Raw genomic sequence first — 27,165 nt, 5'->3', positions numbered from 1 at the left:
TTGATAGATAATTCCTGTGAATTACAGAATGTTTAACCTTTACCCATTAGATTTCCACCTGCCCTCCAACCCCAGTTGTAACAACCAAACTGTCCCCAGATCGTGCCAGGTGTCCAGTACAGGGCAATATTGTCCTCATTTGTAAACCACAGGCATAGATTTGAGGCTTGGTTGGATCTATTTAAAAATTTTCTTTGATTATTTGTTTTTAAGTGAAAAACGCCTCTGCCATAGATGAGGAAGAGGTTTGCACTTATATTCTCAGATCTGATGGTCTCAATTGGGCTCCACAATAATACCATTTTCTTAGCCAGATATGTGTATATGGGAGACAGATGCACCCTTAGACTTTCTGCTGCATGGCTCTTTTCAGAAATAACTTTTAAAAACGGGGCTCAGCAGGTTTGTGGCTTTCAAATATTTTGTAGCTGAAGAACCCAAATTCCATCCAGACATCTTTGGAGATGAGAAGTAGAGGGGACAGGTGAGAGATTCAGGGGGGGGATTTTCAATCCCAAATTAAAGAATATTTTAAAAAATAAAACTTTCAGATATACGTCTAACCTTTGGGAATAACCAAAAGTTCCTTGAATAAGTAAACTTTTACCCACTCACAATTTGCTTTTACTGTTAATAAATTGTGCCAATGCAGCCTCTTTAATTACAGCCTATTATTAAACAGTGCTGCCTTTCTCTAGTTTAAAACTTAGAATCCAGTTCTTCACTGAAAGAGAGATTTTCATTTATTTTTCATTTGAAAGGCATGCACTGTCCTGGGTGTGTTTAGGAGTTCCCTCAGTGAATTCATCATAATTGGCTGAAATATTTTTACAGAATTTGATCCAGGTTGAGTTTGCCAATGCTATGAATTACAGAACAGTTCTTCCTGACCTAAACAGTTGTCAGTCTATGAAATCAGTGCTGCTTGAGGTTAACTTATATCAGAAGGTTAATGCTTAGGCTCTTAACATTGTGGACTTTTAAGGCTCAGATATTCCCGGCGTGACAAGTAGAGACAGAGGCCAATCATCTTGGCAGGACACTTAGTGAACACTTGCCTGGAACACATTATTTTTCCAGGCCTTTAGCCCTTACGAGGGAAGAGTCTAAAAGACCCTTAGAATCCATCTTTCATTTTAAACCTAAGTTGGCTGATGGTCAAGCAGGATAAATAACTTACTCATAGTCTCCCGGCTGGCTGGTGGGCGTGACAGGTCAGAACTTGCATTGCCTGTACTTCTCACTCCCAGCTCATGTCTCTATCTGCCAGGCCTCCCTCCAGGGCATGGGGGCCAGTCTGATGGGTGGTCCACTCATAGTCAAAGGGGTCAGAACCCAGGGTCTCTGAACAGAAGTTCAGAGCCAGAAAAGGCCAAGCAGAGATGACCTGGGTATATCATGACTTCTTTCAAATACAAGCATACCCTGAAGTCCATCACAGTATATCCTATTCTATTCTATTCTACTGTATCATGACATATCACATACTATATTACATGAAAAAAGCTAGCAGGGCTGTGGGTGAAGTCAGGTGGCAGCTGGGCCCCTGGCCCCAAGCCCTCTTTCACTTTCCTTTTGGCCAATCAGCACAGGGAAAAAAAGGAAAGCTAAAATGTAAAATGTAAGTATCAGGAAAATGCAACTTTCTCTAGTAAAGTACCAAGAAGAGAGGAAGATGAAGATGACTAGTAGGGAACAAAATGAGATGGGAACGGGTATCTGGGCAACCAGAGCATCAGGAGGAATAGGAAGCCTTATTCTATGCCACCGTGATTGTCTTAGGTCAACTGGCAGTCTCAAGGAATGGGAAAAAAGGACAAGCTCATTCAGAAATTCATTCAATGGGAGATGGTAGGCAAATATAAACTGTGCCTGATTCACTACATTTATATCAAGGTCTTGGTAGGTGTAACAGAAAATGGAGAAATAAAAAGCAATTCCAAAAGAAAAAAATGGATTCTTCTTAAATCTGTGGCTGAAATGGATGTGTCTTTCAGTCAGAACCAGTCTGTTAGGTAAAGCATTATGAAGCTGTTATCACCCTTAGCTGAGAATGCCGATTCTCAAAGAAGAAATAACAGAAAGAAAAAAAAAGACCCAAAATGAAACAGATGAAGATTCCAGGAATTTTGTAACAAGGCAGAAAGGAAATGACTTTATGCTGATTTTCCATAATGTTGTGTATCCCACATAGGAGCTCAAAGAGGCACAGTCTAACTGATTAACCCAAAGGACAAGCCATGGTGGGTGTCCACAGAGCAGGTTTTACCTTATTCTTGAACTCATACCAATCCCTCTCTCGCCTGTGGTTGAACCAAGTCTGGTCTCTGACTCGTCACAGGGTGACATATTCAAGTGTCAAAACTGCAGAAACCTGACCAGCAGCCAGAGACTAGGGTAGACCCAGAATCATTGGACAACCAAGTCGATTTAAGCTATTTTCCTTAGAAATTGGGTTACAGAAGTCCTCCTCTGAGAAACTGCACAAAGGCTGCTTGTTGCTCTTTATTAAAATTATTATCCAAACCCTCTCAGAAGGGCTGCCACGGTTGGTTTCCACAAAAGGAGGTTCACCTGTACCATCAACTTATTGCAAGAGAAAAGGTTATATGTGAAACCAGAGGCACCATTTAGAGAGAGACAGAAGGAGAGAGATGAGTAGATTTTATTAAGCAGAAAATTGGCAAAGGCTTGACGATCTCTTGCTAAGGCTGTTAATGGCATCTCCCCACAGATGGCAGAGCCTCAGGGTAGCCTGAATTGAAAAATGGCAGCTGCGTGTGTGTGTGCGCGCGCACGTGTGTGTACGTGTGTATTTGGGAAGGGGCTGTGGATAGTGATAGGAAACAATTCAGGCTAAATATAAAAAGCGTCACTTAATCGTAGCCACAACCAAGAGGCTTCTTGTGTGTCCCGCTCGTGCTGCACCCCTGGGTCGTCACAGCGTAAGGCAGAGCACCCCAGAGCACGTCGTGTGGGAAACGGAGCTCCAAGCTACACGGGATGCTTTAGATCACACTTAGAAAACCGGCAATGGAAAAACCCAGCGATGATCCTCAGACATTTTATTGTAGCTGTGTGCTAAAATAGGCAAATATTTTCCAACGATGTCAGCTTCATCTTTCTTAGCTCATCCACGTACGACACAGTAAGTGCCATCGTAAACTGATAAATCTGGCAATGATTTCAGCACGGGCCCCCGCCCCCCACCCCCCGAGCCTTCCTTTCTTCTGAAATGATCTCAGAGCTTCACGTAGAATATAACCCTAAGAGCAAGTTGGATGGATGGGTTCTGTGTTCATTTTCAAACTCTGAGTAGCTAGCTGACAGGTGGCCTTCCTTGATGACTATAACCATACCCCAAAGTGCAAACCGGACAGCTCCTGTTCCTCTTAACATCCTTAATACCTTTAGAACATTTCATGCTTAGCACTCTTGAACAGCTCCCCTGGACTCGTGATGATAAACTCCAGCCTCCTTGGAGAGCTCCAGAAGGGCCTGTTTCCTGCACCAGGGCTGGTTCCCAGCCTCACTGCTTGTCGCTGTGTCACCGCACTCAAGGCATTGGAGCTGACTGCACCCCTACACCTGCTCTGCCCTCAGACACTCCCAGGTGTGTCAGGAGCTGTTAGACTGTGTGCCCGGAATAGCCGCCACCGCCTCCTCTCTGCCTGGGTGACCCCTGCCTCTCATCACTCACCCCACGTCAGGTGCCAGCACTCTCTCCCTGTCGGCGCCCTTGCTCTGTCTCCCACCGCTGTCTGCACTTCCCTTTATTATTACAGCCATTCTCGCACAGTATTGCCATTGCCTGTATGCGCCCTTGTCATCGTGGGCCTTTGCAAAGCAGGCACTGTCTCACTTTACAAGCTCAGTGCCTAGCAGCATGATGGCATTGCAGGCAATGCAAGATGGAGTGGGTGAATAAACTCAACAGGAAAAATATCTCATAGTCCTCCTTTCTGAAGAAGATGCACTAGAGGTGTGTTTTACGGACCTGCCGGACTACCTGAAGTTATTTAAAATTGGTGTTGACCAAGGGCTTTACAGATGTGTTTAGAAAATACCTACCGTGTATGGAACACCTAGTTTGGAATTTAAGGCCAAGAAGTGGGTTAGTGGAGGCATGGATTATAATTGTATTCTGCCAGTTTATAAAAAATAATTGTACCATGCATTTTAGATCATGCAAAGGATCCTGAAAGTATGTTTCCACTAATCTCTCCTCTTTTTCCTATTCCTCTGCGGTGGAAGCAATCATATGGTTGGAGCACAGGTACAGAGTAAGGGCCAGGAGAAGAACGGAAGTCTTGAAATGGTCAGGGTGGATTTTTGAAGCAAGGGGCAAGCCCTACGGGACCGTATCCTGATGACACCTTTGGGGACACTTCCACAGCATAACTGCTCTCCCAACAGTCTAGCCAAACTATTTCATGGCTTTTCCTTTTACCACAAACACCACATGCTCCCCTCTCAGATGAGAACCTTGTCTTCTACCAAGAAAACAGAGCAACCGAAAGGGGAACTTCTGCAACTTCCCTCCACAAAGTCCACCAAGCCTCCTGCATCCCCTCCCCTCCTGTAAAGAGGGACAAAGTACGCACATGCCTGCCATTCCTCACTGTGGGGGAAACCACCCCAGCACCGTCTCGTGGGCTTTGCTCCTGCGTTACACCTTATTATTATTGTCTTTTACACAATCAATTCCTCTTTCTTGATTTATTCCCATTATGGTGCAGTATTTCTCATCTTTAATACACAAGCCCTTCCTTCATCCTACGGCTCTTTCTGGTTGTTTCTCCATTTCTCAGTTCCACGTGACAGCGAAAGGGACCAGAATACACTGTCCCCAAGTATGCCACTTTGGATTATTTTGAGCGGAAGGCAATTGAGAATCAACATATGCAGAAATAAGCCTCCTTGGAGCTTCCCTTATCGGACTAAGAAAGGAACTTCTAGAAATGAGGAGTGCCTTAAATCCATGAAGAAGACAGGAAGCTGGCACTGAGACGGGCCTGTACAGACAAACCTTACAAAAGTAACCCTGATCGTACGTTAGTTTCCCCGTATGTTTACCTTCCCGCAATTTACTGCCCCTAGAAATTCGAAACCCTTTTCCTGTGTGTTTTCACTTCTCCACAAATGTATTGCCCTTTGTTAGAACGGTATATAAGCCTCCAGGCTAGATATGTTTATGGGGTTTTCATTTCATTTCTGTAAAGCGCCACAGGTACACCCTGTGCCAGTGAGAGAGGAGAGGGTCTCCCAGTTCAAGCAGACGGCAGACGGTGAGCCCAGGACCGCCTGTGGGTTAGTGCCCAGCGGAGTTAATAGACATGCCACAGCTGTCCCCCGGCTGCAGCTCAGGGTGCCCCACGATTCAGGAGGGAAAAAGTCAGGGAAGCGGGAGGTAAATAAAAGACAATAGACGTGTTACAGAATGAGACTGAGTTTCATTTTTGGCCCTGGCGCCAACTGTGCAGTTTCAACCATCTCGCGTGAGCTGCTCTATTTGTGCACATTGGGAGTCAAGGCCATTCTGGGACTGGGGGCTGGGAGGCACCTGACGGCCCGAAAAGGAAACGTGCACACTTTTCGGCTCCAAAATAATTCGACCTGCGCCACCTGGAAAAGCAGCTGCCCGGAGATGAGGAAAGTTTCTGTAGGTTGGACAATCGCACACAGAAGCCACAGAAACGGAAAAGCCGGGATCAGAGAGTAAAGCAGTGTTAAATCAGCGCAGCGCAGGGCTGCCGGCAGCACGGCGTGCAAATACACCCCAGGTAATTCAGCGCTGATTACCCAGGGCTGCGCTTCTCCCACCTCTCTTCAGCACTCCTCTTTGTTCACCACGCACTTTCGGGTTTTCCTGCACTTCCAGCTGTTACGGGGTCACCTGCAAGTTGCAGCACGTGGCTGCATGCTCGTCAGGATTTCCATACAGACAGCTTCTCACTGCTCTAGCGGCTCCCACGAGCAGAGCGGGACGCCTCCTCAGCGCACGCGCGTGTGTGTACAAGGGTATATACATATATATTCATGTGTTTATTTCCATAACAGCAGCTACACTACAGAATCCACTGGTTTGATCATTTCAACTCTGCTCTGCTTGGAAAGCTCATAGAACAAAACCCAAAGAAAAGACATCAAAGTCACAATTCATGTCGCGTGATCTCCACCTGCCACTACAGAGTCGAGTTGCCTGTGACCTTTGGGGGAATTTCGACCAAGAAACAGCCTGGGAAGGTAGATCGGGGGCCAAGAGACCTTGCTCATTTGCCTCTGAGCTCCTGTAAATAGCTGCTATTTTAAGGACTGGAAAGGGTATACACGTGTGACACTGTTGCCGTAGCTCCCATTTGACAATGCCAAGGCTTTTGGCTGGATCTTACGCACAGACTCAGCGATGCCCCTCGTCCTTTGTTTACGCCTTCCCCCTGCAGACAAGCTGCTGCTCTCAGCTCCTGAGCCACGGCTTCCCGGGTCCTCTTTCACCATCTCACACCCCACAGCATCATTGTGGAAAATGAGAACAGGAACTGAACTCTAGTGATACTGTTTCCATCGCCAGTTGCAGTGGAAACCTGGACACGATGTACATTGACACTGAAGAACACAGCATCCAATTCCCTGCTATATGAGGGTTTTTTCATATTTATTATTTTGCTATATATTACTTAACAGCCTCATCTGCTACTGCTTCACTCTGAAGTCCTTGGGGACAAAGACAGAGTCTTGGACATATTTTATTTCTAGCGTCTAGCCAGTGTCTGGCACGTGGGAGACACATGTAAATTAGCTGTTGGATTATTTTAATAGGTCATCACGGAAGGGTTCCTGAAGAGTGTGGGTCCCAGTCTGCTTGTTAATCTGGTAATAGGTTAACTGGAGGAGCTTCTAGGTTAACTGGAGGAGGTTAGAAGCTAGAGTTTGTTGCAATAGTCCAGTTTCACAATATTAAAAGGTAAAACTAAGTTTGAAGACTTTATTCACTCATTCAACAAATATTCGATGTCTGTTATGTGCTAGAGCTCATAAACAGTGAGGGAACACATAAAGATGCCTCTGTGAATAGTTATAGTGGGAGAGTCAGGCAGAAGACGAGAGACTCGCACCCACATTCTACATAATTCTAAGGACAACAAATGCAGCAGGGGAGAGGACTAGGTGTGCAGTGACCAGGGAGCCTCACGTGAGATCCCTCTGAGCAAGCACCCGAGGGAAGTGTGGGGTGATCGTGCACGTGTCTGAGGGAAGGATGCTCTGGTTCACAGGCTGTGGGGCAGTAGGATGCCCAGATGTTCTAGAAATAGCGGGGAGGCCAGGCCGGCTAGAGCAGAATGAAGGGGGAGGTGAAAAGGGGGTGAGGTCCTAGATCCTGGAGGACTTCCCGGGCCGCAGTGAGGGCTTTCCTTCGTTCCTGAGTGGGAGGAGACATTGAGGGAATAATGACATCACATAACTGGTATTTTAACAGGATCGCTCCGGCTGCCGTGTTGAGAATACATTGTCAAGGTCACAAGAAAGGATACTAAATTAAAAAAACATATTGAAAGAGTTTAGGCATGGATGGTGGTAGCCTGAAGGATGGTGTATCGTAGTGGAAGGGACAGAAGGTAATAAGATTCCAAGGGGATTTTGTGATGTGATATGAAAGAAAAACGAAATCAAGGCTGACGTTCAGGTTTTGTTCTAAACAGCTGGAAGGATAGAGGAGAACAATCTAGACATCAGGGTGGTACAGGGAAAGTGAGTATCAGAAACGCAACTCGGGACATGTAGTTTGAAGCCTCCTGAGCGCTCAGGTGGGTCAAGTGGGCAGTTGGATGGATGGGTGTGAATGTTGGGTAAGGGGCCCAGGGACTTGCATTTGGGGTGGTCAGCATGGGGACCCATGTGACAGGACGAGATCATACAGGACATGGGCGTTGACAGCAACGAGCAGAGGTCGGGGGCACCTAATTTTAGAGGTTGGAGCGATGAGGAAAAGGACAAAGTAGACAAAGAAGGAGCATCCATAGAAAGAAGAGGGAAAGAAGATGAATATAGGTTTGTGGAAGCCAAGTGAAGAAAATTTCAAGGATGAGAATGATAGCTGTGTCAAAGGCTGGAGACGAGTGGAGTGAGATGAAGACTAAAATGTTACCGTTGTAATTTTTTTCTAGCTTTTAGCTGTATTCCTTCATTTCTGGTAAAATTTTCTATTGATAGAATTTAAAACATAGAAAAGTTGGTAGAATAAAACAAGGATATTTCCTATACTCTTTACCCATATTCACCAAGTGTTTCTGTTTTGCCCTATTTGTATTATAAATTTCTCTCTATATATCTGCATATGAATATATAGATAGGTATTTTTCTTCTGAATTACTTTTTGGAATTATCATGTCCCTTTACTCCTAAATAGTTGAGTAAATAGTTCCTAAGATGAGGACATTCTCTTATATAATGGCAAAATTGACAAAATTAAGAAAGATTAATATATAATGATCTAATCTATTGTGTCCATGTTAATTCTTCACTAGTCCCCATAGTTATGGTTTATTGATAAACTATAGTTTATAGTTTTTTAATTATTGTTTTCCTAGTCTAGGATCAAATGCAGGATCATACATCTCAATTAGTTGTCATGTCTCTTTTAATTTCGACGTGTTTCTCAGCTTTTCTATATCTTTCCTGACCTTGATACTTTGTAAGAATACGGACCAATGATTTTTAGAATGTACTTCAATTCGAATTTGTCTGATGCTTCCTCATGATTAGGTGATGTCTTTTGGCAGGAATGGCATCAGGGTGACATTACATCCTTCCCAGAACATCCTATTAGGGGGCACATGATGTCATTTAAGACGGTGTTTGCCAGGTTTCCCTACAATAATGTTACTATTGTCCCTTTTAGGTAATTTTTTGTGGTGATAATTTGTGGGGAGGTCATTTTAACATGTAAATATCCAATTCTACATTAAATAACCTGTTAGTTTTGAAACACACTGATAATTTTCCAAGTCCACCGTTCGTTTTATATTAACACTCAACTGTGAGGAGGAGCTTACTGTTCTTCATTTTTTATTATCTTGTTGTTTGTTTTCCTTGTTTATATCGTCATGTATTAATGACTTTTTATTATTCAGTGGGTGCTAATCCATTACTATAATTGTTTCTTTTTACGTTCAAATTGTCCCAAAAGTGACCAGGGCAAACCCGTTCATGTTAGTACCTGTGACCTTGTGACCTTGTGACCTATGACCTCCTCCCACTATCCTTTCAGCATTTCTCCATTTTCTGGTGCAATAAGATGTCCCAGGACCATCTCAGAATTTCCCTGTCCCAACTGTGGCCTCATTTATCCAAGGAAAGCTTTTTCATTTTACTGGAGAATGATATTTAGAAATCAAGATCTGGGTGTTTATCAGACATTTGTGTGTCTTCCTTTGTGAGTTTTCTATTCAATATCTCATATTTGATGGTATAGTTTTCTCTATTTTCTACTTTGAATTGTCTCCAAAAATGAATTAATTAAACTCAAACTGAAACTTGGATGAGGTGAAAATTCCTAAAGGGAATAATTGCTCTTCCCTAAAGAAAACTCCAAAAGTCAAATACATACAATTTTTTCATAAAACATGATATTACAGAGGAGTATAATATTCATACCTGTTCTACTTTCATTATTGAAGGGTCACGCCCTTCATTCTTGCCCTTTTCCTCAATCAACCTTAATGTATTCTCATGGATTAAATTGCCAATCTAATATCCAAAAAGTATTAAACACATTAGAATAATTATTGGCTAATTATATCTATTTTTAAATGAATTATATCCTTTCTAAGAAATGTCACAATACTTCTACATGCAACACATTACTGGAATAACACATTAAATCTAAGAAAATCTATGTCAGTCATCAAACTCGGGATATACAATCTTCTGTCCAAATTCTTACAGACGGGCCCCACTGATGCCTAACCTTCCCAGCGAAAGTGAGCACTTGCTTGAACTGCTGGTTTTCTCCCAGTGGGTGTGTGTCCTCAGCTCCCCACTGGGCCCCCCACTGATGCCAGGGACGGGAAGCTGAGGGCTGACTCAGAAAACACTCTTTTTAGCTGTGGGATTGAGGCGGACGCTCAGCTCCTCAGCGGGGCCCGCTGACGCCAGGGGAGGACGGGGGGCAGGGCGGCCTCACCGAGTCCCAGCCCTCACACCTTGCCCCCGCCAACCCGACTCCCCCTGCTGATGCCGTGAAGGTGAGAGGGTTCAGCCTCCCTCTGGGCGTCACTGACTGTGAGTGGAGGGGTGGAGGGGAGCGCTGAGTAGCCTGGATGCCTTCGGGTGTTAAATCTTCCTGCTGCTAGGTGAGGGGTGAGGCTCAGCTCACAGGGGGATCCTGCCTCTGAGGGGAGGGGCTTCTGAGAGCTGCTGCCTGCATAGTGGGCGGGAGGTGGGACAGAAGACCTGAAGAGACATTTTTCCAAAGAAGATAGCCAGATAGTAAACAGGCACGTGAAAAGATGCTCAACATCGCTACTCGTCAGGGAAATCAAAACAAAACCCCAATGAGATATTGCCTCACACCCGTCAGAATGGCCATCATCAAAAAGTCTACAAATAACAAATGTTGGCCAGGATGTGGAGAAAAGGGAACTCTTGTTCACTGTTGGTGGTAGTGTAAATTGGTGCAGCCACTATGGAAAACGTTATTGAGGTTCCTCAAAAAATTAAAAATAGGACTACTATATGATCCAGCAATTCCACTCCTGGGAATATACTGGGAAAAAAATGAAAACACTAATTTGAAAAGATACATGCACCCCAATGTTCATAGCAACATTATTTGCAATAGTCAATATATGGAAGCAACCCAAGTGTCCACCGACAGATGAATGGATAAAGAAGATGTGGTACATATGTACAATGGAATATTACTCAGCCATAAAAACCAAAAAATTCTGCCATTTGCAGTGATGTGGATGGACCTAGAGATTATCATGCTTAGTGAAATAAGTCAGACAGAGAAAGACGAATACTGTATGATATCCCTTATATATGGAATCTAAAAAATAAAACAAAAGAATGTATATGCAAAACAGAAATAGACTCACAGACATAGAGAACAAACGAGTGGTTACCAGTTGGGAGAGGGAAAGGGGCAGGGGCAAGATAGGGGTAGGGGATGAAGAGGTACAAACTACTATGTATAAAATAGATAAGCAACAAGGATATATTGTACAGCACAGGGAATCATAGCCATTATCTTGTAATAACATATAATGGAGTATAATCTATAAAAATACTGAATCACCATGCTGTACACCTGAAGCTAATATAATATTGTAAAGCAACTATACTTCAATTTTTTAAAAGTCAGTGGTAAGTAGATACTGTGGGACTCCTTGAATGTAAAGTAGGAAAGCAGGTGGACCAGTCTGTTGATAGAGGTCAGTGGTGGTTACTGTGGGGAGGGTAGTGACTGCTAGAGCTTACAGGGACTCCTGGGATACAGGTGTGTCCTGTGCCTGGGTGCTGGTTACACAGACATGCTCACTGATATAATGAATATTATCCTCCAATAGAAAGTTTAAAGAATAGTTTACTAGAGGAAAGCTGTATACAAGAAAGAAGTGGAATCTTGAGAAAATGACATCTTTCTTGGAAACAGTAAGAACGTTCTTCTTTATAGTTTGAAATTGCACTGAACTCTTTAATTCCATATTTAAGCTTTTCTCACCCTCTCCCCAAAATCCTACTTTGAATACATTAAAAAAATCAAATGGTAGCTATAGATGCTAGTTTGCAGCTCTAAATGCCTTTTATAAAATATGTTCTTCATTATTTTAAGAAAAGGAATTATAATCCATCTTTACTCTTCCATCCCCCACTTGAAAGACAAAAATCTTGTCAAGATTAAAAAAAAAGGGGGGTTTTCTTTACCCTGACATTACCATTATAATGTATTTATAACACAGCACGATCTCTATCTTGAAAATAGGGAAAATGCAAATGCACTAAGATGTTGAAAATTCAAAATCATCAAAATATGACTACAGCATGACCATGGCAGAGATAAGCAAGGAAAGGCAAGCATAGGAAGACACCATCCTGATCTCAGGATTATTCTGATAATTCAGCACTCAGTGTCTTCATGTAGTCAAGTTTCCCCAATATAAATTGTTCTAGCTCTGGCACTGCTGTTTCCCAGGCAATTGCTTTTAAAGCAGAACACATTCTTATGCTAAGTAAGTGTGCATGCCTTGGTGCTGAATATCATTTCTTATTCTAAGACTAGAGTATTAAAAATAAATATTTGCAGCCCCCATGATAGTAAAATAAACACACTACAATGAGAATGTAAGGGCAAAAGAAGAAAAAAACATTTAAATGCTGAAATTATTTAAAAAAGAAAGAAAGAAAGAAAACACAGGCAACTGTTTGGCCTTTTAGAACTCATTGGCTTGAAATGAATTATTTGCTGATTAGGAATTTTGCTGTTGTTGTTTTTTTCCCCTTAAATTAATAGTATCTAGTTAGATAAGCAAATCTATCCTTTTTTGCTTAGATGGACCCCAGTTTATATAACAGCATAGACATTTATTAATTAATGTTCTACTAATGCAAATAAATGTCCTTCACACACAGCAGACAAATAAAATCACCAACAAAATCATGGTTTAATTATTTCCTTAATAGCAACTTGAAATCAATACATCAACCTAATACCCACTGCCAAGACTTAGTTCCCATCCTATTCACTTGCTTTTATGCGGTCTCAAGCAATCAGAAGATGGAGGCGAGAGAATGCATTTCATTCATATCATAATAACAACTTGAAAAAATTACAGATTTAATGTTTCAAAGGGAGCAAAACAAGGAAAAGGCAATGAATAAAGAGGACAAGCACCGGTGTGCTTCATAGCTCTGGCATCCACTACCAGGGCTGAGAAAAATAGAATCAACCATCTTATCGCCACTGGCTCCAGCTTCACCTCCAGGATAAATCAAACAGCTGAGCATATGTCCATGAATCAAGGCTCTCAAATTACTTTCCTGATTTGGTCACCAGTTGACGTGATCTTGCAAAGCTTACTTCCTTTTCCTAAGCACAGGTGGTTTTAGAAACAGTTGCCTCTTTTGCGTAGCGGACAATCACTAAATGATGCTTTTTATAGAAAAGGTGCATTCCATTAAATTGTTTATAACGCATATTTCCTCAAAACAAATCATATTTTTCTTACGGACCTTCCTGAGGCCGTTATATTCCTATAAAGAAGCTATAAATTCCCCAGACACAACATTCAGATTCAGATTCTATTTATGTTTATTGGCTGAGCAATGAAAAAATGTCTGGCGGTATTTTAAGAATGTTCACATACTCCATGAAATTTAATCCTTACAACAATCAGTTATGAAATTTATTTTTTTAATGACAAAAATAAAGCAGTTATGGGGGCTTCCCTGTTGGCACAGTGGTTGAGAATCTGCCTGCTAATGCAGGGGACATGGGTTCGAGCCCTGGTATGGGAAGATCCCACATGCCATGGAGCAACTGGGCCCGTGAGCCACAACTACTGAGCCTGCGTGTCTGGAGCCTGTGCTCCGCAACAGGGGAGGCCGCGACAGTGAGAGGCCCGCGCACCGCGATGAAGAGTGGCCCCGACTTGCCGCAACTAGAGAAAGCCCTCGCACAGAAACGAAGACCCAACACAGCCAAAAATAAATAAACAAATAAATAAATTTTAAAAATAAATAAATAAATAAAGCAGTTACTACTTTTTTTTTTTTTTTTTTAAACAAATAAGGAGGACTTCCCTGGTGGCGCAGTGGTTAAGAATCCACCTGCCAATGCAGGGGACACAGGTTCGAGCCCTGGTTCGGGAAGATCCCACATGCTGCGGAGCAGCTAAGCCCGTGCGCCACAACTACTGAGCCTGCGCGCCTAGAGCCCGCGAGCCACAGCTACTGAGCCCACGTGCCACAACTACTGAGCCCACGTGCCACAACTACTGAAGCCCGCGCACCTAGAGCCTGTGCTCCACAACAAGAGAAGCCACTGCAATGAGAAGCCCGTGCACCGCAGCAAAGAGTAGCCCCCACTCGCCGCAACTAGAGAAAGCCTGTGCACAGCCACAAAGACACAATGCAGCCATAAATTAAAAATACAAATAAATAAATAAATTTATAAAAACAAAAAACATATAAGGATTTGGGGACTCAGAGCGGTTAAGTGACTTATGAGCTGATAGAACTACGAAGTGGTTACACTGGGATTGAAAACTGGGCTCCTTCCTGCATGTTTTCTATGTATTAAACCATTACTGAGAAAAGAGGCGACGACCTCCCAGCAGACTCCCCGCAGGCCCCCAGAAGCCCAGCCTGGTTGCAGTTTTATCTTCACAGCCTTTCACTGACTGTGTGCGGCTTCTGTGGCATTGACTTGCCCCCAGCCCTCATATCCTGTCGCCTGGACCAGAGAAATGGTATCTCTGTCAGAGCACCCAGGAACATAACAGCTGCTGAGCCAGGAACGTACCTCATTTGTGTGCCCACAGTTCCTAAAGAGCTGAGCCATGGTATTGACCTGCTAGGAGGCACTTGCCTGGAATAAGCGTTTCTTCATTTATTCAGTAAATACTTCATTTTAAGGAATTACACGAGCGTGGCAGGCACTGCATTAGACACTGGGAATAAAGCAGAGCCCCCCAGTAACAGTCTAAGTAGGAGACAGACATGTCCACAGTCACAGTTGCTCTGGCTACGTCCCAGGATGTGTGAGGATCCCTCCAGGGGCAGAGGGGGCTGCACTGGGCGTTCTGGTCAGTCCAGAGAGACTCTGCAGGAATGTCCCTGAGGTTCCAGTACAGTGAGGGCTCACACTGCACTGGAGATCTCTACGTTTGCAAAATTAATTAATGTTGTATACCACCTTACAATTTTACATTAAGAAATGAAGTGTACGACCATTCTCCAGAAGAGCTAGTCAGACGAATGGCAGGCCAAGTGCCACATTGAACACACTTCCCAATGTCTTGTGGATGGCCTGTTCGCTCCTTGACAAAAAGGGCTGAAGACCAGCGGACTTTATCAAGATTCCTTGGAGTTGATAAATCCCCCAAAATCTCTGTATAAGAACATCTGAGGCTTCCTTCCAAGTTCATCAACATTAGACATTACCAACTTCATCAAAATACCTTTATAATGATGTTTAACCTACAATCACACGAATAAGCTTTATTTACTTTTAAGATGAAATGATTACACCTATTAATTCGTACAGGTATTGCTAATCTACCTGAGTTCCTTTTGTATTTGGCCTGTTTCCCAAATCGCCCAAACTAACCATTTTTGTCTGCATTCTCTCCAGGTTTCTCTTCAATGCCTAGACACTGGTGCTCTTCAAAGAGATGGGAAAATAGGTGAAGAGGCAACGGGGGAGAAGACTTAGGCGTTTTAACTTGGGGGTTCTCATTTACAACAACTAAGACAGCCCCTTCATTTAGGGACTCTGTGGGCTTTAGCACAGAAAAGCCTAATCACAGGAACTCAGACCTCAGCAGAGTCTGGGGGCCCAGAAGGAAACAATGACAGGCTGGATATAAAGTCTAGTGTTCTGACTTTCAAGTCCACATAGCCTGACCCTCTTAGAAAGAGCTTGGGCAGAGAGCTGATCAGATGCCCCAGGGGCTGTGCTACAGTCAGGGACCACAGGACCCTAGCTGGCAGAGAAAAAGAAGAACCAAGGATGAGAAATGCTGTCTTCGGACCACGGTGTTTCTGACAGGATCCTGCGGTTGCGGCAGTGCCCCTTAGCTACTCCAGATCACACAGCTGTGAGAAAAGGGAGGAATAGTCCCAAAGCATGTACAGCGTCTGATGTGTCTGTAATGCTGTGTAGTGTTCAGGTTGTCAAATACAACCTTCACAAAATTTGGGGAAATGCTGGCGTGTCCGGAGGGAATTAGCTGGAGGCAGGGAGCTCAGGCGACCCCCGTGATCACGATGATGCTTTGATCAGCAATGTTCCTAAAAAAAGTTTACAGGCCAGTTTGGTTCTTTTAGAAAAGTATCACGTGACACTGTAGGAAAATCTAAACATTCGGATGATACAAACAAAGAGACTTAGGAATTTTGTGTGATCTATGAAAGAATAAAGGCGAATTTTTAGCTGATTTTATGAAGTCTGCTTGTAAAATAACTAAATAGGGAAACAGAAGAAGGAGCAGAGCCAGGACAGGCTGTGGTCTGTCAATGTCTCCCTTATAAATTCCTAGAGGGAAGGTCAGGGCCAAGGGCGTGGTGGGCCCTGGGGGCACAGGTGTAGCTGGGGCCGGGTGTGGATAGGGAGGGAGAGAAATGGGAAGGAAGGGGGAGGGAAGGCACTGACCACATGGGGCAGGAGATGGGTCTGGGAGCGCATAAGACCAGAATAAAGAATAAAGCAAGAAAAAAGAAACAGGTAACTGGATGTAACACAACATCATTTCAAAGTCAGTGAGGAAAGGATTAGGGATTCATAGAGTATCTTAATAACATAGCATAGAAATGGAGATTTTTAAAGCCAAACCATGAGCAAGTGTAGGAATATAATTAATATAATTAACTTCCTGTATAAAGAAGAGGACCACCAGTAGGAAGTGTGAAAGATGGCTTTGAGCCAATAGCTAGTTTATGTCCAAAAAAAGTCAGAATAAGGTAAAGGCTTCTTCTTCTATATCAGCCAGATAATATTATTATTCCATGTAAGATTATAATCTCATTCTCTGCAATGTCCCAGATCCCGGAATGAAGCTGGAAGTTAAAATGAACAAACAAACACAATCCCTATCCTGAAGCTGAGAGGGTTGACCTCTGTTATCTCTAAGATCTAAACCTCCAAGAGTGAATTTGCATCATTATACCTGTTTTATTTATTTATTTATTTTTTTTAGTTTTGGCCACACCTCGCAGCTTGTGGAATCTTAGTTCCCTGACCAGGGATCGAACCTGGGCCCTCAGCAGCAAGAGTGCAGAGTCTTAACCACTGGACCACCAGGGAATTCCCTCATTACACCTGTTTAATAACCCATCGTGTGCATTCTTAATGGACCGTCTCTAAGGGCTCAGTGGCTCAATTCAATTAAAGTGAGTCCTTGTCAAGCTACTACATGTGAAGGCAAAATAGTAAGAAATGATGTTCCATTGTTACTAATGGGCTCTTACAACCTCCTGGGCTGTGTGTGTGTGTGTGTGTGTGTGTGTGTGTGTGTGTGTGTGCATGTGTGTATGTGTGTGTGTGTGTGTGTGTGTGTGTGTATTTGCTATTGTCAACATTCCTCTTTTAGTAGTATTTGTTAAGTATTCTATTTTTTTGGTGATATTGACCTTAATAAGCTAATATGTTTTCCTTTACACACTAATACTATTTATCAACTTCTTTAGAGATGCTTATTTAATGTATATTAATTCCCCAAAGAAGGCAACTTATTAATACCCGGGAGGCATTATTTTAGAAAGTATGTATTGTCAGATAAATTGGGTTAAGTTTTGCCAGGGTCAAGCAGAGGGAGCAAGTTTCTCAGCCACTAAAAGCCTCGTGCCGAAGCCAGAACCCAAGGAGCTACGTACCTGCTTTACTTCAGTGCGTAGTTAACGAGGGCAGCTTTGGCAGAGAATTAGGGCGGAATCCATCCCAATTCCCAGAGTAAAACATCAGAATTAGGTTTTTATGTATTTTTCCAGTTATGCTTATGCACATAGAAGCATTTACCCAAAGAACTTTTATACACACTATTCTATATCTTTGCTTTTTATCAGGTAATAATATCCCATCAACACCACATATATTTATTACATAAATTTCAACTGCTGTGAATACAAGCCCACAGTCCCCTATTCCGCATCCTTAGGGTCAGACGTATTTCAGTAGTCACAATTTTTCAAAGTTTGGAAAGATTATACTCCTTATAATAAATTCCCAGAAAGGTCTGGGGAGGCACTTCTTTTTCAACCATACTGATACTTCTTCAGTGTAACAAATTTACACTGACTGGAATGAATAAAAGCTATCAACAACACAGAACAGATTCACCAACAAATGTGTACACTGCAACCTCTTTTTAAAACGTCAGTGTCCAGAATGTTTGGATTTTTGAATTGCTGATATAGATGGGTATCACACTGCTTGGAGTCACTAGATTTATTATCCATTTTCCTATGGATGGAACTCAGGTTATTTTAGGGATTTTATTATTAAATACGGGACTGAAATGAACATTTTTAAAAATGCATCTTTGGAGAAATACGAGGATATATCCTTAGGATGAAGTTCCAGAAGTAGAATTGATATTGAAGATGAAGTCAATTGACATGTGATTTTACATTTTGGCAAATATCGCCAAATTCCCTTCCAAGGAAGTTGCACTAATGTAATATTCTCACTAGCAATATATGAAAGGTCTGTTTCCTTGTACTCCTCCTGTATTAGATATCTGGGCTGCTGTAACAAAGTACCACAACTTGGGTGGCTTATGTGGTATAAATGCCTTGCCTCACAGCCCCGGAGGGTAGAAGTATGAGATCAGCGTTGGCAGGGCTGGTTCTGTCTGATGGCTATGACGGACAGTCTGTTCCAGACTCCACTCCCAGCTCCAGTAACCTGGGACATGCCTTGGCTTGTAGACAGCTGTCTTCTCCCTGTGTTTTCCCCCTTACATGTCTCTTTGCCCACATTTCCCCTTTTTATAAGAATGCCATTCCCATTGGACTAGGGTCCACCCTAGTGGCCTCATCTTACCTTGATCGTCTGCAGGGACCTGTTTCCAAATAAGGTCACGTTGGCAGGTCCTGGGGGTTAGGGCTTCACCATGTGGTGGGGACTCAATACAGCCATAGCAGCTCCCAACAGGGACTCCTATGAAACTTTCCCAACATGGTAAGTAAAAATCCGCATCTCACGATTTCAATTTCCATTTCAAGTTGGATTTGAGTATTTTATTTAATTTTGTACACTTTTTATTTTGAAATGAATATAGATGCACAAGGAGGTTGCAAAAATAGTGCGTGGAGTCCTGTAAATCCTTCACCTAGCTTCCTCCAAAAGTGACGTCTTCTAGAACTGCAGTATAATATTAAACCCAGGAAAAGGACGCTGGTATGATGCTGTGGACGAGACTACAGATCCTACACTGTTCTCGTCAGTTTTCACACGTACTCTGTGTGTGTGGTAGGTACGGGTAACTGTTCTATTCCAGCATGTGCTTGGATCTCGTGTGCAGATCTGTGCATCCATCCCTACAGCCAAGGCAGAGAAGCACAGAGAACCTTGTCACCCTACCCCCTTGATCACATCCTCCACCCCACCCCATCCCTGCCCTCCCAGCAGCACTGAGCCACTCTCCCCCTCGAGTTCTGCCATTCCAAGGATGTTATAACAACGGTATCATTCAACATGTAACCTTTAGAGATCAGCTTTTCACTCAGCATAATGAATGCCCTTATGTTGTGTCATACAGCGGTGCCTAATACATGCATCAACCTATTTGCCCCTTCCTATTGCCAAGTAGTATTCCGCTGAATTATTTTTTAAAAAAACATTTAAAAAATATTTATTTATTTGGTTGCTTTAGGGCTTTGTCACAGCAGGTGGGCTCCTTAGTTGTGGCTCACAGGCTCCTTAGTTGTGGCATGTGAACTCTTACTTGTGGCATGCATGTGGGATCTAGTTCCCAGACCAGGGATCGAACCCCAGCCCCCTGCATCGGGAGCCCGGAGTTTAACCACTGTGCCACCAGGGAAGTCCCTCTGTTGAATTATTTTTAATATTAGTAATCAGTGATGTTTATTTTTTGTTTATTGCCTGTAAATACTTTTGCCTATTTAAAAAAGGTGTTGTCTTTCTTTCTGTTGTTGGCTTTGTCTTCCTTTATTAGTTTTTTTTTTCCATTTAGAATTTTCTTTATCATATCAATTTATCAATCATTTATTTTGTGGGTCCTTGGTTTTCTGTCACCCACAGAAAGGACTCCCATTCAAAACTTGCTGAATTTAACAAAAATGTTAAAATTTCAAGTCTGTTTAGAATTATTCTGTGTGTGCTTAAGGAGTGAGGTAGGGATCTAGGTACCCTGTGTGTCTTAAATGTGCATTTCCTACAGATGATTTTGTGCAAACTTTTTGTCCATCTCCGTATATATGTGCATTTGGGTGTTTGCACCTGTTGAAAAGCATGTGGTTTGTGAACCCCAGGTTAATTATGACATAAAACCTACTCAGCTGCTAAACATCACCTACTAGTTTATAGGAAAATTGTCCAGGATTCCAGATCTAGGTGAAAAATGGGAATTTGGGCAGGTGTAGGTAGACATTAAGAAAATACAAAAAGTATTAACTTGCAAATACAGGGTGTAGGCTTTTCAGATGATGCAAGTGTATAGGTTTTCAGCCAGATTCCCAAGGTCAATACACCTACATCTATCATCGTATTTTTTTTTTACAAAAAGTCCTCCCTAACCTTAAGACTAGCAGTACAGCTGGGGTAGGATACAGGGTGCAATCTCAGTAGAGCTTTCCCACGGATGGGAGGGCGGGTCCAGCGGCTAGCGCTATTCTTCCACTTGCAGACACAGCGACCTACCTGGTCGTAGCCCTCATGCAGGGGCTTGGCTGTAGCATCATGACCACAGTGAGTGCTCCGCAAAGACAATACAGCCAGGGGGTGAGGCACCAGCCCTCAGCTGGCCTTGGTGATGAACTGCTGGTGACCTTCCTCTATGCTGTTCTCACGCCCAGACAATATTCCCGTAGGGAACTTGCTAACACATGTAATCGCCAGTGATGAGGATAAAGGAGAGTGGAGAGAGCCACATACCATGCAAATCATGACTTTCTCCCACAAAAATCTCTGAAGACCCCGCAGACTCATGGGCCTCCGGGCTGGAAGGACACCCAGATTCTGTCTATGGGGACTCTCTCTGGATGGACGCATCTCTCTCATAGCATCTGCACTGGTGCAGCCTGATGGCATTAACGTGGCTTTGAAGTCATGGAGTCCTGGGGGTCCGTCCTGCTGCGCAACTTAATAGATGCGTGACCTTGCCTGAGTTAGTCAATTTCCTCCATCATGAGATGGGGAGAATGGAAGTGTGTGCATTACAGTTTTCTTGAGCACGTCAGGTTAGATAATTTAGGCAGCATGCCCAGCATCGTGCTGGGTACATGGTATTAAATATGAAGCTGCCAGCACTGGTACCTCCCGTGTCCAGACACTCCTTTCCTGAGGCCATCCTACAACTTAGGGGTAAAATGCTGCCAAGATTTCTCAGTTCACTGCCATCTGCTAGTGAGTCCATGGCGCAGGATGAAGCTCCTCAGAGGTCAATTTATTTTGTTTCTTTCTTGGACTAGTAACTGTCCCCACCATCTCAGGAACGTGAGAGCCTGCCCTGGGCAAAATGAGGAGGTCAAGTGGACAATCTGAAAAGCTCTTTCCTAATAAACTGTTAGTGGGTGATAATGCCTTACTGTGTCTGCCTTCCCATGTAACATATTTGTCGTTTTAGAAAGAACCCTCAATGTCCTATCCCAAAGGAGTCACTAACCGTGGAATTCCTGTGCCCAAGGAAGGTCGTGTGGGGAATCAGGGGTGAGCAATGGGGTTTTTTCCTTGCCGTTCCCATTTGGTCATAGAGGCATCTGCCTCATAGAGGACGTCTGTTATTTTTTGCCCACCCAGCGTCTGTTTCCATGGTGAAGGAAGAGAATACTCATCTTTTCCTTTTGGGAACTACCCCTCCCTGATGTGGCAGGACCACCAAGTGGTCCTCCTCTCCTGGCCAATCAGAATCCTCCTTGCCCGGGGAACTGGAACAGGGGTGGGCATGTGACCCAAGCAGACCACTTCACCGGGTAGACATACGAGCCCAGGAAGAGGAAGCGTATCTCATTCTGGTCATGAACACCAAGGACCAGGTAAGCCTGTGAATCACCTTTGCCGTCACCTGAGCAAAGTAGAGACAAGAGATGGAGTGAATGAGAGAGATATTTTCAGGGCATCTTTTGAGCATCTAGAGACAGTGATGTGGGATCTAGCGCTTGTCTATTTTTCTTCTCAGTTTAAGTGGGTTTGAGGGGATTCATATTACAAAGAGCTAGAAGAATCAGGTACAAATGGGTCACTAGTTGAGGAGTGGAGAGTTATAAAAATCTATTATCACTATTGAACAGAGAACTTGAAATTTAGGCTGTATTGACCATAAGCCTATAGCATAAAAAAGTAAAACATAGACCTTATCAATGTATCTACACTGCACGCAGATCCTTTGATGATTCCGTATCACAGCATAAACTCTCTTTGACTCACACTCAGGTCTCAACACCGACCCTAGTCATTCTCGATATGCCCATCCAGTTTCATGCCACTTCCTGAGTTTTCATTTTGTTAATTTGGAATTGAAGACCTTGGATTCCGGCCTTGCAGAGATTTGACTTTGCTACTTGCAACTTCATTGACCTTGAGCAAGTGGCCAAACTATCTTATCTTCAAAATTATTTTTTTAATTTTTATTGGAATATAGTTGATTTACAATGTTGTGTAAGTTTCCTGTATACAGCAAAGATATACATAGATCCACTCTTTTTTAGATTCTATTCCCATATAGCCCATTACAGAGTACTGAGCAGAGTTCCCCGTGCTCTACAGTAGGTCCTTATTAGTTATCTATTGAATATTTTATATGTAGTAGTGTGTATATGTTAATCCCAATCTCCCAGTGTAACCCTCCCCTTTCCCCCCCGGGTAACCATAAATTTGTTTTCTACATCTGTGTGTCTATTTCCATTATATAGGTAAGTTCATTTGTACACTTCTTTTAGATTCCACATATAAGCAATATCATATGATATTTGTCTTTCTCTGTCTGGCTTACTTCACTCAGTATGACAATCTCTAGGTCCATCCATGTTGCTGCAAATGGCATTATTCCGTTCTTTTTTATGGCCGAGTAATATTCCATTGTCTATATGTAAACAAAATAGTTTGGGGCCTTGAAGGAGTCCTGTATTGCTATTTTTCGTCACTACCTCCCTGGGTCAGGAGCGATGTTCTCTCAGTACAGTGATGACGTCTAATATATCTACAGGTGGAGAGAAAACATGTGTGCCTTCTATTCAAATATCATGTCCACAACATTAAGAATGTATTTAGTTCAGGGAATCTTAAAATTTGTGAAAACAAGCATGTGAGTAATCGGAACCGTAAAAGCAACTGATGTGATCCTCAGACTGAGCAGCCAAAGAATGTCAGAATCTTACAAATTAATCCTATTAAGTCAGAATAAATATTATAATTGTAATGACTAAATTATTAATTAAAGGAATCAAGTCAATGGAAAATTAATTATTAATTATTAATATTATTAATTATTATAATTTATAGATAATAAATATAAATAAATAATATATATTATTTATTATAATTATTAATAAAATTAGTTATTATACTTGTGGACATCCCATCATCAGGTCTCTGTGTCTAGTTAAATTATGTTTTATTACTCTCTCTCTTAAACTTAATTATAAAGACTTTACCTGAAAAAAACAAAACAGTTTGGGAGATAACAGTAACTACCACACAGTATTGTTATAAGATTTAAATGAGATAGAGAATTAAAGTGTCTGGCCCGTAGTCAGTTCTCAATGACTATGAACTACTTTTGATGCTGTGATTGTATATCTTCAGCTTGCAGCACATGGCCTGCACGTGATAGCATCCAGATAGATTTTTTTAAATTAATAAGTAACTATATCCTTAGCCTTGAAAAATTCTTCAGTTCATATTGTCCTCCACTGCATGGTCAATTCCTTGTTTTATGAAGCCAGGGCAATAGTGCTCAGGACCATGAGTGGGCCCTGAGGCCAGTAAAAGAGGTGTTAAGGTCCGCTATGCTATTTTTTTATTTATGGGACTCGGACAGGTCACTGACTCGGGCGGGTCAGTTTCCTTGCCTGTACTTGGTGGCAGTGGGACTACATACTCTCAGGGTTGTCAAGAGGATGAAATAAGATGATTTAATAAGTGATTTGCATGACCTAATAACCTCCCCCTCTTCCCCCTTTTTAGTGGCTGGTGCCTAGCATACATTGGTACAGAAATTCCCGGGTAAGTAGATATTATGGATATTCTTTTAAATATTGCTTTTTTGGTCCACAAATAGCAAGAAAAAGACAAAATCACTAAGACAAGCTCAGTTTGTCTATGAGCACCTCTGCCTGACGCCTGATAGCAAAACCCTTTATTTTAGTTTATATGGAATGGAAAATAGAATTGCAAATCTGCCACCAACATCAGTAAAACGATCAACTACGATTCACGGCTACTGCTCCGGTCTCCATTTTGCTTCTTTCCAGCTACGCAAATCACACCAAAGCTTCAGTCATTTCACACCTTGGTGACAGCAGCCACCCCTACCCTAGATGCTCCATTAGTCCTTAGTTATGCAGAGGATCACCCAGCTCTGCACCCCTGTCGCATTGATAGTGTACACGGTCAGGATGAATGAAGCCATCCACAAGCACATGGTGGAGTAACCGGACTCCCTCTATCAAGGAAGGACAAATATTCCATGTAGCTCGTAGTCAATTAAGCGTGCAGTTCTGTGGAAAGCACATTTCAGGTATTAGGGCTGGGAAATGCTGAGGGAAATAGCTTGTACCATCTTTAAAAGGCTCGGGCCATGTGCATAAGTATGGCTGGTGAAATAAGCCTGGTCTCTAGCAACTTACTTCCATTTGTGTGATTCACACTTTTCATATTTTCACACCTGAAGCGGCATCAGAAGTGGATAAACTCCATCAGCAAGGGGTCTGTGAGGTCTTCATGACCAGCACTCAGATATTTTCAGCTCTGTCAATACTCAGGAAGGATTAGGATGAGGTCAATGAGGGTATTCACTTGTTTCTTTTAAGAAACGCAAGGTTCTAGCGTTCTTCAATTTTCATGAACGTCTAACGCAACGTAGTCAAATTAAGTAATGAAGATAATCTGGAGACTTACCAAATCAGAATGTAACACTGGAAAATCAAAGTCAAAGCATTTCAAATTTTTGTAATTTTAGATATATTTGTGGACGTTTGTAAAGTTGTGATGACAGCAGATTTAACGTAGTGATTAACAGCATGAGTTTTAAAGTGAAATTGCTTAGGTTTGTAATTCTTCTCCACCACTTTCTAGCTGTGTGATTTATTTACCCTCCCAGGTCTCAGCTTCCTATTCTCTAAAATGAAGATAAAAATAGTTACTCTTCATGGTCATGTTGTGATATTAGATATACATAAGGTACCTGTTATAGTAGCTGGCACTCAGTGAGGGCTCAATAACTGTTGGCCATTATTATTTTCAATTAAGGATCTGAGAGCCAATCCTCGATTACTATGGAAACCAGGTTATTACGCATGCGTTCTTGCCGCTGTCACACTCTGTGATGTGAACATGAGATGATCGGCTCCACAGGTCCAGGTCGGTCTCAGTGTTCCTGGACAACAGACTTTCATGGAATTATCAACTGTCAGGGGACATTTTAGGGTCTCCATTTGTGAAATCATCATCCGTGTCGATCAGGAGATATCTTCCCCGCCCCTCAAGGTCTCCCATGAGCGTATTTTTCTCCATCCTTGGTGAAAGTAATCAGGGCAAAGAGAAGTGCAGGCAGTTGTTCTGACTTGTCCTTCATTCCATCACAGATAGCGACACACAGTGGGTGAGAGCATTTTGGAAGGAGCCCCCTGCACTCACCACTGTTCTCTGTCTCACTATCTCTGTGTTGCATCCAAGGTCATTCCCATGTCCGCCCGTCTGCATTAACACAAGAGGGTGTTCTCTCTAAACTCAACCTCCGGGCTCATTACTATGCATGAGGTTTGATTTCGCTGCTCCAATTTGTGGACGCGCCCCAACCGAACAACAACATTTAAAATGACCATTTTGTTTGCTCTGTGCCAGCACCTACCTGCTGCTGTACATGCCAACGTCAGCTACCAACTGGTAACAAAGGGACTGACTCCCCTTATTTGCATCAAGAAAGAAGTCTTTGGTTGCCTGTCTCTACCCTGGCCAAGTCCAGCAAAATGCCTTTACAGACCAAGGTTAAAAGATATTTTCCTGCCCTCTGAGCCCATCCCTCGGGCTACTAGGAAGCAGTAGATAATAGGGCTGTGAGTGACCTTGAAAATGACCAGATAATGTGAGATTTTTGCCAATATTTTCTTTCACTTTGGAGAAAACAGCCCTGCTGTCTATTTGGAAAACACAGGAGGTGAGGTATCGCTTGATCGTTGCATAAAAGCCTGTCTGTGCGATGCCCAATTTCTGTTCTCAGAATATCTTTTTAGAGCCAGTTAGGGCTTTGGGGAAAGTATGGCAGAGAGAGGATTTCATGCAGCGCAGCTTTCAGCACCACTCTTTATTTTTGTCATTCTTGGTGGAAGAGCTTCCAGATTCAACATCTGCCGTCAGTCTTTTTTGTGAAATGAAGTTTCACGTGGAAGAGAAACATTCTTTTTTTTAAATCAAAAGTAAGGAGATAAAAGCAACTAAATGCTGTTAGGAGACAAAATGGTTGCTGAAAAATTCAGCTTGCAGGTCTGAAGCTGGGACCTGCCATCACAGGGGATGGGATGTATGAACAGAATGTCTTTGCCGAGTATTTTAATTGAACGTTTTTGAAATGAGACTAAATGTCAAAAAAGCAAAAATAAAAGTGAAAGCAGGAACTCCTGAAGTATCTTGTAACTCCCTGGGAAAGTGTTCCAGTTTTGAGTTCGTTAAAAGCAGCTTCCTGGAGTTACCCTTCTCTCAAATCCTTCTCTTCCATCAAAAGAGGAAACAAAACACAAAAGTAAGAGCTGGATGAGAGCCCCCGGGGCCCTGCTGCAAACATCTTGGTCCCAGTTCCCTTCACTTGCTTCCCCGGCTCTTGGCGTGGCCGGGTCCCCTTCTGCAATGTTCTCACGGGTTGTTTTCCATCCCGTGTACACGGGACGGCATCCGTGTCCCCTTCCATCAGTGGAGCCAAGAATTGGGTTCCTGGTCGCCCAGCAACAGCACCTCTGCTTTCAGGGTAGCCCAAGACACGAAGATGGCTTCCACCCTGTGAATTTCACGAATGATGAACACAGAACGCATCTAACCCTATGAAGACGACT

At 42.8% G+C, this 27,165-nt stretch overlaps 1 long non-coding RNA gene and 1 other non-coding gene across 2 annotated transcripts in view; both read right to left on the bottom strand.

Annotated features, from left to right (window-relative positions):
- LOC130709402 (uncharacterized) overlaps positions 1-27,165 on the bottom strand; it is a 154,718-nt gene that overhangs the window by 41,077 nt on the left and 86,476 nt on the right. The gene's annotated exons all lie outside the window — the stretch shown is intronic.
- TRNAK-CUU (transfer RNA lysine (anticodon CUU)) lies at positions 16,954-17,026 on the bottom strand. Its single transcript has one exon. It is a non-coding gene; the product is annotated as a tRNA-Lys (tRNA).

The sequence above is a fragment of the Balaenoptera acutorostrata genome, chromosome 12 (genome assembly GCF_949987535.1).
Source record: "Balaenoptera acutorostrata chromosome 12, mBalAcu1.1, whole genome shotgun sequence".
Lineage (NCBI taxonomy): Eukaryota > Metazoa > Chordata > Mammalia > Artiodactyla > Balaenopteridae > Balaenoptera > Balaenoptera acutorostrata.
Note: the sequence above shows the minus strand (reverse complement) of the source record. Positions and strands in the feature narration are given on the sequence as shown.